This window comes from Chiroxiphia lanceolata, chromosome 16, assembly GCF_009829145.1.
Source record: "Chiroxiphia lanceolata isolate bChiLan1 chromosome 16, bChiLan1.pri, whole genome shotgun sequence".
In the NCBI taxonomy this organism is placed as follows: domain Eukaryota; kingdom Metazoa; phylum Chordata; class Aves; order Passeriformes; family Pipridae; genus Chiroxiphia; species Chiroxiphia lanceolata.
The window spans coordinates 5,413,279-5,426,796 of NC_045652.1; positions in this window are offsets into that span (position 1 = coordinate 5,413,279).

Consider the following 13,518-nt stretch of genomic DNA (forward strand, 5'->3'; position numbering starts at 1 on the left):
CCCTGGCACTCAGCAGTGGCTGTGCCTGTCTCCAGGGCTTTCCTTGTCCGTGCAGGTAACTCCTGGGGATGGTTTGAGGCCGGGGAGCTCTCAGAGCTCAGGGTGGATCAGCTCTGTGGTCAACGCTGGTGCTTTGTGCTGCTGTTCTCTCCCTGTGCCCCATCTCTAAAGGGCAACTCGAGCTCACAGGGGTGGTAGTGAACAATCCAACCACATTCCCTTCTGTGTAGCATGGAAGTATCATCTAGCCCTTTTTTTTTTTTTTTTTTTTTTAATATAAAAAGTAGAAGCCACTTGTTTCTCAGTGGGTAATGAGAGTCCAGCATTTCCCGTGTGGCTCTGGCCAGTGATGCTGAGCAGTGTCTCTCTGGGTTTTGGAACACCAGGACTGTTCATAAGGGCTGTGTCTTCACTGACCATGGTGGGATGAGTGGGGAAGTGCATCTGGTGTGAGCCCACTGGGCAGACATTGGTTTGTAGAAAACCTTGAACTTAAGTATTAAATGCATTGATCAACTGGTTAAAATAGCATCTAAGACCAGTGGTAATCATGCTTTGTAATATTTCACCATTCTTCCATCAGATTTATTTTAAGTCTCAAAGTGAAGCTGGTTCTGGATGCTGCAGAACAGAGAAATCCTGGGGTCCTGTTTGTGTCATCGTGGTGTAACACTGTCACATCTTTGCCAGAAAAACTCATGATGCTTTTCCAGCTCTGAAACTCAAGCCACAAGGATTTTTTCTGGTATTTTGAACATCTAGTGTCCTTTTTACAAAGCATCAAAGCAGAGGATACAAAATGTTTTCACTTAAAGTAGTTGTGCTGAGAACCTTGTGCTGTTTCTCCTGGACTCCTGATGGGGCACTTCCAGCTCCTGCCCACACAGCCCTGTGTGCCCCTGCTCACAGAACAGGCCAATGCCCACAAGTCCAAAGCTTAGTTTGTTACTTTGCTGTGTATTTTCATTTTTATATTGCTGTTTGAACCAAGCTTTCTTATTTTGAAGTGAATTCCTTGAGTCTCATCTGTGATGCAGTATGCAAGACGAAGAGTAAGGTGGTGAGAAAATAAGTTAGTTCTGCTGTTTAACCGAGTAATTACTTGATCTTGTGCAGTTAATAACTCTAATAGTCTATAGTGGGGCCTCTCTGCAAAAGGATGATCTTTAGATCACATTCAACCACAGAAATCTCTGCATCTTTGGAATGTTTTAGGCCAGTCTTGTGGCTATTTTTGAAAAAATACCTGCTGTGCTTTTTTGAATATAATTCAAATTTCAAAGCTCTGGGGAGAGAGCTTTGCCACAGGTTGGCAGCAGTGATAGTGCCTTATCTGTTTCATAAAGCACAGCTGAAGATCACTTTTGTTGAAGACAGCATTAGTTTTCTGAAGCCTGTTTTCCGTTTCTCTCTGAAAGCACCAACAGAAAGAAACTAATTGTTTGTGCTTAGAGGTGAGTGAACTTCTCAGCTAAGGGGGACCATCTTCTAGAGACTTGTGTTGAATGCCCTGCCAATAATCCAACTGTTTATTCTACCAAGGGAACTATAGTTGATATTTTTTCTTTCATCTCTAAGCTTTTCTGCTGAAAAAACTTGTGCAGTTAAATCTGCTTTTTTTGTGGCTACATTGAAAGAGCATCTGTGGACTCCCATGGCAGGCAAGCTTTTTTCCATTCCCTGGAGAAACTGTTGTCATTAATGTGAATCACTGAAGATGCATTTCTCTCTGCTAAAATGAATTTTCAAGTCTTTGACTTCAGTGATTGCAGTTTTCAGAGTAGGGATGTGCTGAAGATGAATGTTGCAGTTGCAGAGTTGTGTGTGCTGCAGATGACAGTGCAAGGGTGCAACTCATTTGGAGTCTTAGATTATTCATTAAAACCTGATTTGTTTCCATCTGCTTGTCCTGTTAACAGCTTCAGATCTTGCCAAAATTCCAGATGCATTTTCCAAAATACAGGCAAGTCATCTGTCCCGTGTAGAAATTTTTCAGGGAAATGGGTTCAACGTTATTTAAATCCCAACAACTGGGTCTTTAATATTTTCAACAAAAGAAGGCCTAAGAGTTCCCTCAAAGTCATTTTTGAGGTTGATTTGATCCTTGAGGCAGGACCCACAAGCCTTGTCTGCATCTGGTTTTCTTCCTCCTGTGTGTGACTGTGGCCTGCTCCAACCTCTTTTGCCCAAGCAGCTTCTCCCTGTGCTGAAATCAATGTCTCTGGAGGTCCAGGTATTTCTGGTAAGTGCTTGTACCTGATGTGTGGTGTTTCTTTTAAATTAACATAATCTCAGATTCCCCACAGGTCGTAGGGCTGGAAATAGCTGCAGACTCAAATGGACACAGCCCAGAGCATCCTGTTCTTGGACCTGCTCTGAGCAGAGATTGGACCAGGTAACCTCCCAGGCCCCCCTTCCACCTGAATTAGTCTAGGATTTGCTCTATACTGTCCTTGTCCATGCAGTTTTCTCTGTGAGGGGTAAAAGTACTGCTTAATGCCCAAGCAACACCTGCTGCTCAAAGAGCAACTGACCCCAGATGAGAACTTAAGAATGGATGAATTTTCCTTTCCTAGGAGGCACAGGTTCCTCTGGAAGCTTAAAGGTTGTTTATCAAAATTGCTATTCCATAACCTCCTAAGGACAGGCAGCCCTGCAAAGGAGAAACTGCTCCCAAATTTGACTGTGTGAATTTCTTGCCTCCATCTCACACGTTTCAGGTCCAGAGTGAAGTAGCAAGTGCTGTGCTGGGAGGCAGGAAGATGATGGCTCTAAAAAGTGGTGATATGCTGTTACTGCACTGAGTATCTCATTGCTCTGAGAAAAGAAACCATGCTGCTCTGGCACAAAAATGGAGCTTTGGTCTGAAGAACGTGTGGCTCTGTGTTGGCTGTCCATGGTCTGTGGTGCAGGGCAAGGTGGTAGCAGTGCTCCTGCCAGGAGAAAACACAAAGCACCAGGAGCTTTCATCTGCTGTCTTTCCAACCTGCCTGGCAAGCACTCAGGTAGGTGGGAATAAGGATCTCTGGAAGGAATACAAAAAGGGCCACCAGGGGCCATCACCTTGAACTTGCCCTTTCAAGTGTTATCTATAAATATGGTTCCCCAGAGCAATCCATCTGGCACCCTCTAATCAAGCTCATCATGATCTCAGATAAAACTGCTGTCAAGTGGAGCCAGATCTTCAGCTGCTTTATGGATCTGTGCCCGTTTCCACTGCTTGGGAGTGAGCTGGAGGAGCTCCTGCCCGTGCTGCAGGGAAGCAGAGGGGTGAATGTCCCAGCGATGCAGGACTGCAGTTCACTGGTCTTTGCAGGGTGCAAAGAGAGGAGGAGGGGGGAATCCAGTGCAGAGATCATGTGCCCTGTGAGTCCCATGTGGTGGTGAAGCCCCTGGTTTTTTTGGGAGCCTCACCTCAGTGCATATCCACAATGTGGCAGTGGTCCAGCTACTGCCTAAATATCTTTAAAAGGCAGCATGAGTCTCCATATTAGCAGGTGGAGAAAAGGCAAGGTGGTATGGGCAGCCTGAGGTGTGGGGAAGGAGTCCTGGCTCTCCCAGTCTCTGGGGTTTTGCTGGTTGTGCTTTAGCCCAGATTTTCTTTCGGAATGTGGCACCCAGCAGGTTGTGCCAAGGGCTGTGCTGCCTGGTGTGATGGCAGGTCTGCATCCCTGCCCAGTGGGTTTGCTCCCTAACAGTGCCTTTGCCTGCTCGTGTGACTGATTAGGAGTTGATGCTTTTTTAGCTGATGAACTTTTAAGATCATCAGATGAACAGAACTATGCAACAAAAAAATCTTGGCTTTACTATCAGTATTTGTATCCTTAGAAGAGCAGTGTGCTGTCTTCTTTACTTTGTTAAGATCAAAATCTGTCTTGACAGCCTGCTTGCCTACTTTCTCGGTGGCTGAAGGCAACTTTGCAGGCCCTTGGAGCTGAAAATGTCACTTTTTGTTAATCCTGTGTGTTTCCTGCACTTAAACTTTCAAATGTATCACTAGAGTTGGTGTAATCTCCATAATCATAACTTTATTATACAAGAGTAACTCTTGCCTATGTAGCCCAAAGTTAACTCAGACAGCAGTGAAACAGGTGACAAGATGTCCAAGATGCTTCTCAGGTGATCTGGTACAACCTGTGGCACTGCCCAGCCCAGCTGGGTGAGGCTCAGGGCTGGTGCCTTGGTCACTACAGGGTGATGCATGAGGCAGCAGATGGAGTGACAGTGTGTGCTTTCCCACTTCTGCCACTTGTGTCTCATTCTGCTTTTCATTTGTGGATGTATTGTGTCCATTATCTACCAGGGTGACATTTAATCCATGCAGTAAATTCCAGGCTTAGCATTTCACATAATGAAACCGGTCATACATTGCAAATTAAACAACATTATTTGCTCTCTCTTCTTTTCTCCCAAGTTTGTTTCCATACAGGATGTGCTCAAGAAATGCAAGATGGACAAAGAAAATCAATAGTCTTTGATGGTAAAATATTAATGTTCCTTCTGAGTGAGGAGTGGAACAGTGCTTGCTCTTCTTCTGCACAGCCCCAGGTCTGGGGAAATTCCCTCCCAGGAGTTCACTGCAGCCATGACTGCAATACTGCAGGGTTTGCAAATGAAGATGGAGAGCAGAGGGTGGTGCCAGCATGGGCAGGGAGAGAAGACTCTGGTGTGAGTGTCCTTCTCTGGACTCTTTGGAACTCTCTGACAAACCTTGCACAGCAAAGAGAGTGCTGTACAGTGCCTGTTCTTGTGTCAGCGTGGAAATGGCACCCACCATGTGGGTTCTGGAAAAATCCTGGGTGTGCATACACGGCTGTTGGGTGGATGTAACAGGAATGTCCCTGCAGCTTCTGCTGGCCAGCACAGTGCCATGCAGCCATCTCCTCCTGTGTGCCCTGTTCCAATATCTGCTCCATGCTCCTTGGCTGCAACTGTCCTGTTATCTGGGTATGGAGAAACAATTAGGGGAGCTGGACAAGAGGTGTACCAGTGCTGAAGCAACTAAAAGTATTTTAAAGTATGGGCATGACTTAGAAATGATTACACAGTGAAATGGGCCAAAGTTACCCCCGTGTTGAGGGTGTCACCCCTACCCAGCAGTTCAGCCCTCCCAGTTACCCCTCACAGCAGTTTCATGGTCATTATGGTGCCAGAAAAGCACGTTGATTACACACAGGAGCACTGTCCCCTTGCTCTTTGCAGGCTGCCTGGCAGAGCTGGCTCTGTCCTTGCTGTGGTGGCATGAGGGGAGCCCGGCCCGTGCCAGCAGCTCAATTCCCAGTCTCCAGAAATGCTTGGTGCTCACACTGTGTGTCTTTTGTTCAGACTTCCAGAATAATTTCTTTTTAGGTGGAGGCCTGCAAATGGGATTTATGTGAAACCCTGTCAGGCATGTACAGGTGTGGATTTCCCAGCCCATTCCTTGGGTGCTGCTGCCATCTAGGGTGTGAGCCAGCAGAGCCTTAGTGCTTGCCACGGACACCCACTGCCTTATCACAGCACCCACGGTCTTATCACACCACCCACAGCCTCATCACACCACCCACAGCCTCATCACACCATTCACAGCCTTATCACACCGTTCACAGCTGTCTCCTCAGGCTTTGCTCCTGAAGAGCTCACAGCCAGACCAGGGTTCACCACAGCTGCCAGGGCTGAGCTGCACTTGAGGGTTAAACATGGACATACTATCATACAGTATTTTATTCCTAGGAAAGAGCTGCATAAACAACTGCAGAGGAGTACTGCTCTGTGGCTGAGGTGTTATTGTGGTGATGGGGAGATGGGGAATTGGTTCCTGGTGTTGCCATGAGCTCCCTGGTGTTGTGGGTGCTGCCATCTCCGTGTGCCGCGGGCACGGTGACCCCGCTGAGCCCGGCGTGAGGGGCCCTGGGCTCACATCAGGCTCTTGCACCTGGCTGGGCAGGTTTATGAGTTTAAAGGTCCCTGTGCAGACTGTCAGGGTCTGTGGAAGGGGTTAGAGGTGGCTGCAGTGACTCTGGAGAGCTGAGCAGACCTTGCCATGGTGTGTGTTCCGCCCTGGCAGAGCCTGTGCACCGTGCTGTGTTCCTCGGTTTTGGGTTAAACAGACCTTCTCTGTAGATCCAAGAGGTTTTCACACACACTTAGAGAGAAAGTGAGCCAAAACCAGTCTGTGGGTTGGCTCCTGCCCGGGCTGTGGGGCACAGGAAGGGAACAGATATTCAGTTTAAACCAAAATCATTCCCGAGCTTGAAATCCGCACTAATGGCTCTGGCCCCACCTCAGGGACTTCAAAGCAAAAGGAACTTTTTTTAAAAAATTCCAGCTCAGGTGTAACTGAATTCCCATTTTGCAGACTGTTTCCACAGACTCCATGTTTGTGAAACCCAGGACTCTCACTTTTTGGCATTAAACTGGAGCCTGGCTGATTGAGCTGAACTTGAGTGGGTTTGCCCTGAGCTTACCCTGGTGTATGAGTTAAAGGCCTCATCACATCCAGCTGGGATTTTATGTTGAGCTTGAATTCCTGGTTAAATAAATTTACATACAGTCTGAAATCCCTCCTGGCTGGCTGTCTTGGGGCCAGATGAGGGGCTGCCAGGGCTGTTTGCTATCCATGGGTGTGGATGAACCAGGCACTGAGTAGTCCAGGTGAATGGCACAGCTGTATTATCCTGACCTTCCTGATTGCAGGAATGGCCTCTGCAAAGCCACGTGGACATTAGAGCAGCAGACATGACCACCACAAACAAGCAAGTATATTTTTTAACTGTCTTTTTATTTTTTACCATTTATGTCAGTAAACCCAAGGCAGTACAGTTTGCTGTGGATCTGTATCTTATCCCTGCAAATCCTTTCCCCCTTGTGCCCCCCTGTGGTGCCTTCCTACTCTACCCTTGTTCAGCAATACCTCGTGTTTTTTGTCATTCTTCCCTTTCCTCGCATCCTCTAATTTTTGCACTGTTCTAAATAAGTCTGTGTTGAAATGGTCTGTATAGTCCATACTGCTATATGTGTATAGCAGTGAGACAAAGTCCACCAAAGGGTCAGCTGGAATTAGGTGTTTTCATCTGTTTTTTTTTTGATTCTGGTGAATCTCAGCAACTTGGAGCACAGATTCTAACATTTTTCATGTGTTGTGGCTGTAAAATGAACTGTGAATATCAGTTTTTAAAAGCTATATGGTTTGAAATGATTTGACATATTCTTCTGGGAAGCCTTATTAAAGTTATTAATCCATGCAGGTAACTTTCCCTTCTCCCTCATTTCCTACAAAGCAGTTCTGTACACAGATACTACAACCTTTGGCTCTTTTGGTGTAAGTGCAGGGTTGATCAGACCTTAGTGTGTGCTCAGAAATGGAGGCATCACTTAAAACCTGCCAAATAATGTTGGAGTGACCATGTCTGTTGCTTGTAGTGCTGCTTGTAGTGGAGCTGATTTACAGCTGTGTGGTTTTCCACCAAGACTTCAGGACTCACTATTTACTTACAGTCAATAAATATTAGTAATTATAAGTATTTACTTAACTGACTTGCTACACTGGTTTTTTTTCATTTTTTAAAATTATATGAGGTTGAAAGAAAATATTCTTCCTTTTGAAAAAAAGCCGAACAGTCTGCACACCAAACAGCCCTTCAGTTAATAGTTCCCTGCATTTTATTTTGGTTGGGCCCCATTATTCCCTTACCTTCAGAAGTGACTGGCAGAAACTACTCATTGTTGCCACTCTGAGATTTTTTTTTTCCCCATTTTTAAGGCTTCTGGGACATCTTCCTCCCTGTCTGAAACACTTTTTGAAGTCCTGTGGGGCTGGTAGGTAGGTGAGCCGGTAGGTAGGTGATCCAGTTCCCAGAAAAACGTCAAGCTGGCACTTTTTAACGTGTGGGGGTTTTAGATTCATCTCAAATGAGTGCATTTAAAGCTGTATTGATCTCAGTGTGCTTCGAACTTGACCTTTCTTTCTTATTTATTAATGTGGATGTAGCTATCAGAGATAAGTACTCAGTTTAAGTATTCCAGATGGACTGAAATCCATCAGTTCCTCAGAGTGCAATTAAATGCTTCCTACTTTTAGCTATTTATTGATTTCAGAGACTGCTGGCAATTCTGGTATGAAAGTGTTTTTAGTTATCACAAGTATTACACATGGTGTCTTTATTTATATAATTTATAGAGTTGTATCATACCTTGAAGTGGTGCTTTTTGGCCATGAACAAGAGAAGAAGTAAATGCTTTGCTGAGGAGGCTCTCTGGATGGGGGGAATGTGAAGGAAGGTGTTGTCCCTGTGGCAGTGACATTGTACCTCAGCAAGTCCCTCTCCTGAGCTAAGTGAGCCATTTCAGGGGGGTAATTATTCCTTAAAGTCACCCTGAGCACATGGACCTCGAGGTTCCTTACAGAGCAGGTGGAAGGAAAACACGGAGTGCCAGCAGTGATTTCATAGGGAAAAGCAACTTGTTAGGCACAGGCATGAGCTGTAACTAGGAATTTCAGGAGAGACCTTTAGTGCCATAAATGGCTTTAAAGTCATTGATTAACGAATGTTTGTGTCCTACAGAAAGGAAACCTTCAGCAGACTCCCTTAGGGGCCATGCAGAGCTTGGAGGAGAGCAATGGGGTGGATTGACAGCAGACCCTGGCAGCAGCGAGCTGAATTTGCTTTACACTGTGGAGCTACAGCAGGAACCTCAACTGCAGAGGACATGCCCACCTTCAGTGTCTGTTTTGGTGGTCTGTGTCACCTCCCCAGTGGATGGCTCCTTCCTTGCCAGGGTTACACCCTGGCTGGTACCCTGCAGTAGGAAGGGGATGCCCCCACTTACACACAGCACAGGAACCAGCTCAACTGCTGCTGGTTCAGGCCAGAAGACCTCAAACCTGATGTTTTTGATATAAAGGAAATGATTTCACTGACTGGACTGACAAAGATGCATTTCAATACAGATAGGATCCTGGATGTATGGCTTTCCCTTCATATTTTACTTTGGGACTGATTTTCTCAGAACTGTGGGGCATTGCTGCCTGCTGGCACATCTGTCTGGCATCCACAGATGGTGAATGTGGAAGTCCATTGATGGGCTTTTCCAAAAAGTGGTGTAGTAGGGCTACTGGGAGTTTCAAGTAACAGCCACAAGTCATTCATTGCATGTGACTCCAACCCACACGGGTTATGGTATGGAAACACCTTTAGTATCTTCTAAACTTCAGTTTATTTTGGTGCAATGTCTCCCTTCTTTCATAAGAGTTCCAAAACTTGTTCTTGGATAAATCTCCCTATTTCCCAACTGGCTTTCAGCAGGTTCCAGATCTGGTCCTACTAAGTGCTGTGTGACCATATGTTATGTAAAGAACTGACGAAAACCAAGATTATCATTGGAAAAACCCTGGTCTACTGATGGGTTTTGTGTAAGCATCCAAAGCGGGACAAATTAATTTGCTTCCATGGATTTGAGTTTCAGAAAAAAAGAAATCAGAGATTTCAAGATCTGCGTGTGAGGAGCTGTGGGTAACTCCTGGGTGTGAGCATCGAGGCCCTTGCACTCTGTGCTCTGAGCTTTGCTCTTTGGATGGAGCAGAGCTCTGTGGTGTTACCCCTGCAACATCCTACAGCTCCAGTACAGCCTCACCTCTCTGTGCCCCTTAATAATGTGTGTGACCCCTGTGAACCCCACACCAGGTCTCTGCTCCCAGTAGGAGCTGCCAGCAAATAACTTTACAGAAGGATAGTGGCAGGAGACTTGGCAGCTGATAACAGAGCAACTGTATTTGTTGTTTCTATCTGCCAGAACACAGAGAAGAATTAATTTAAGCTACTACACAGGTTACTACAACTTGTAAAGCGAGGAAGACTATATAAATATATTGCTACCAACCGCCTAGGTAATATTTTAGCATGCAATTCTGTCCAATCCTGTAAATTTTACTTGGAGAACAACAGAGAGGAAATATAAGAAACAACACATCCTGTCGGGTTGCCCATCAATGATCACAGAGGCTCTGCTCTTGTCATCCATTGCTGGTTGTTGGAGGTGCTGGTGAGAATAACTGAAACTGTGAGAGGGGCATGAGAGTCACTTTATGGGGTGAGCTGTTTCTGCCAGCTCATCTGAGCTAAATTGCTGCAATTTAGGTTTCAGAGGTCCCAGCATCCCCAGGAGCAGTGCCTGCCTTTGCCAGGAGGCACCATCCACGCCTGGGTCCCTGTGGGGCAATTTCCCTTGGTGCTGGTGGCAGTGGTGCCACCAAAGCCCTGCTCTGCCCGGCAGTGTCTCAAGGATCTCCTCCTGCTCGTGTTTCCTGAAGCTGAAGAGTGCTAAACACGTTCCTACCCTGCTTCACTTGGGTGTTTTTTGCTCTCCATTTGTTCAGCTGATGAGGGTTGTCCCTGTCAGCCTGACTAATGTGCTCTGTACAGAGCTCTGTGTTTATCCCTTTAGTTGAATCATCACTGACCAGGCAGTGGCTTTGTATGTCACCCCTCTCCTTCCTCAGCTGTTGGGGGGCCCTGGAGAAATGAGATTGTGAGATCACCGTGGATCTGAGGGGAGGCAGGAGAAATGGTAATTGCTGAGGGCACAAGGACAGGTCAGGAACTGGGAAATCCTGTTTGGTCAGAAGGTCTTCACTGCTCAATTTTCAGTGCCCTTGACAAAACACTTTGCTCAGCTGAGTTTGTTTTGGGGAGCTTTGGGTTCTTTTTGTCTTAGTTTTTAGCCAGTAAGTGTCATGTTCTCATGTGTCACTAAGTGTGAGTTCTCTCAAACATGAGAGTTGGAGACCTTCACTGTAATAGCCTTGTGGCTGGAATTCCCACATTACAGCATGACTCCAGGTAGTGGTGATTAAGAAGAAGGAAAGAAAATTCTCTCTGTTGACACATCAGTAACAATTCTGGTTCTTTTGTCATTTTAATCTGTCTTATCCACCCTAAGGCATCTGAGAGACCTTGTCCATGGGGATATTCCCATCTTTCAACAGTGAAAAGGTTTGCTACTCATTCTTTTGGTTCCTTCAGCTGCTTTAGGATGGTCAATAACATCAGACCAGAAAGCAACTTAATCGGGGCTCCCCTTCAGAAATCCTTGGGCTAACTGAGAGAAGAGCTGTCAGGAAACACTTTGTAGCATCACCACTGCTTTTGATCCTGTGGTAAAATGAGGATGAGTCTGTGCTGTTGTAATTATATGACGGTGTAAAAACTCTGGAAAACTGTCCAAGTATAACAGGAGGAAAACTCCCAATGTCAGACCCTTAATGGCTCTGTAACTCTGTGAATATATTTGGCAGTGCCTGGAGTTCGAGTTACAGCCACAGAGAGTAAAACTGAATGTCATTGAAGATTTGCTCTAGAGAGAAGATCCAAACCTGCTGTACACAAAGACATGAGAGTTTGAGGATTATTTCTTCCTAAATGACCCGATACAAGCGATAACTCTTTTGGATCACAGCGAAGAGGACGCAGTGTCCAAGTAAGTTCTGCAGCATTTTCACATTTCCCTTAACCTTGTAAATACCATTTTTTACTGGTCAGCAGCAGGATGTCAGGCTGTGTCTGGGAATGGTTCCCCCCAGCCTCTGAAGGCGTGCAGACAGGCTGTGGAACGAGCAGGGAAGCTGGTGCACACTGAACAGGAGAGGGCACTGGCACTCCAGCAGCTGTGCTGGGCTCAGCACACGACCGGTCTCGAAGGAGGGATTTTTGCTGCAGCTCAGCGTTCACTCTCATCATCTTATGCTCTTAATGTGAGAAAAGAATCTATGAAAAGAGAGAATGAGCTGCATTTATTCTCTGTGGCTCTCTGGAGATAGGGAAATCCACTTGCACCAGGTGGGAACCTGCCCCTTTTCACTGGTCATAGGCAAGTTCATCTGCTGGTGTCTGGTGCAGCTCTTGTGTCTTTTTGAAAAGCTCTGCTTTAGTGTTGCACCTACATTAGGTATTCAGTGCACAGACTAAGGTGACATTCATGTTGTCCAAGGGAAACTCAGGTTGTGCAGGCTCTCCTGCAGTTGTGGAAGTGTGCAGCCCTTTGCCCCCAGAGCCTGTATGTGCTGTCTGTCCTTCTGCCCCATCTCTCAGCCATCAGAAACTCTGAAATGCTGAATTTCCCTCCTGCTTCACAGCATTAACAACAGTGTACTGGGGAGCAATGAGCAAGTGTCCCTAACCAGTGGGTGATTTGGGATCCATCCCTCTGGCACCATCCCACCATCTCCAGTGGTGATCCTTGTGGATCGCTCCCTGCCCTGACTCAAAATACTGGACACAGACCTTTTTTTTCCCCCCCCCTCCTTGATTTTCATCCTTTTCTGTTTTCATCTTTTTGCTTTGCACATGTAAAGGGTCTACTGTGCCGGAAAGAACCAAGTTCTGTTTGTTTTCAACTCTAATAAGTCTTAATTAGGCCCAAAGTAAAGCTTTCGTGAAGCTGTCAGCATAATTACAGGCTGGGAGAGCCTCCCTGCCGAATCCAAATCCAGCCCCCGGCTTCCTGGTCCTGACAGAGTGTGGCAGGAGGAAGGGGGAACAAGGCAGGGATGGCAGCAGCCCCTTTGCTTCTCTCCCAAGTCCTTTGCAATTTGTTTCTGCTGCGCGTGAAGGTTTGTGAAAGGCAAAGCAGAAAGGGCCTGACAGCAACGGAAGGAAACATATTTAGAAACACGAAAAATAGGAAGGGAAAATGTTTTATTTGCATTTTTCACCAGGTTCCATTATTTATTGCTTTGCTGGGCTAGTGTATCGTTTTATAACTCCTTTAAATATGGACTCTTGAGAGGAGACATTCTTTGGCTATTGTTGCTGTGAGGGTCACCAGACACTGGCACAGGTTTCCCAGAGAAGTTGTGGCTGCCCCATCCCTGGAAGTGTTCAAGGCCGGGTTGGACAGGACTTGGAGCAACCTGGGACAATGTAGGGTGTCTCTGCCCATGGCAGGGGGTTGGAAAGAGATGATCTTTAAGGTTCCTTCCAACCCAAACCATTCTGTGACTCTGTTTCAGTGCTGCTTAGTTTAAACATGAATTTGTCAGGTCAGGTTTTGATAGAGGCCCAGGAGAAAGGCGATGACATTTATGCTGCTTGCTCTCTGCCCTTCTCTGCCTTCAGCTGAACTCTTCCAGAGGTTCTCCTGTGAGCTTGGGCAAGGGCAGGCAGCAAAATGCAGTGGGCTGATTTCCATGCTGGATTTAACAAAGGTGATGGGACAGCAGCAGCTGCTCTCCTGCCCCAAGCAGGTCAGTGGGGATTTCATCCTCCTTGAGACCTTCACAGCATCACCTTGTCCTGAGGCTCCTTTGAACCAGAAGGACCATCCTGGGCAGCAAAGGTAACATTTGAGTCTTGCACAAGTGCATTTAAGAGGTCGCTGCATTTCAGTGTTGTTCTTGAAGGGCTCTGGAGCTGCTGGTGTCTATGTGGGGTGGTTGGCACCTGCAGTGATCTGCCCTCACTCACCACTGGGTATAAGGGAAATGTAACAAGTTAGAAGAGACTTTCCTACACTTTTCATATGACTTTTTACAGAAACAAGGAT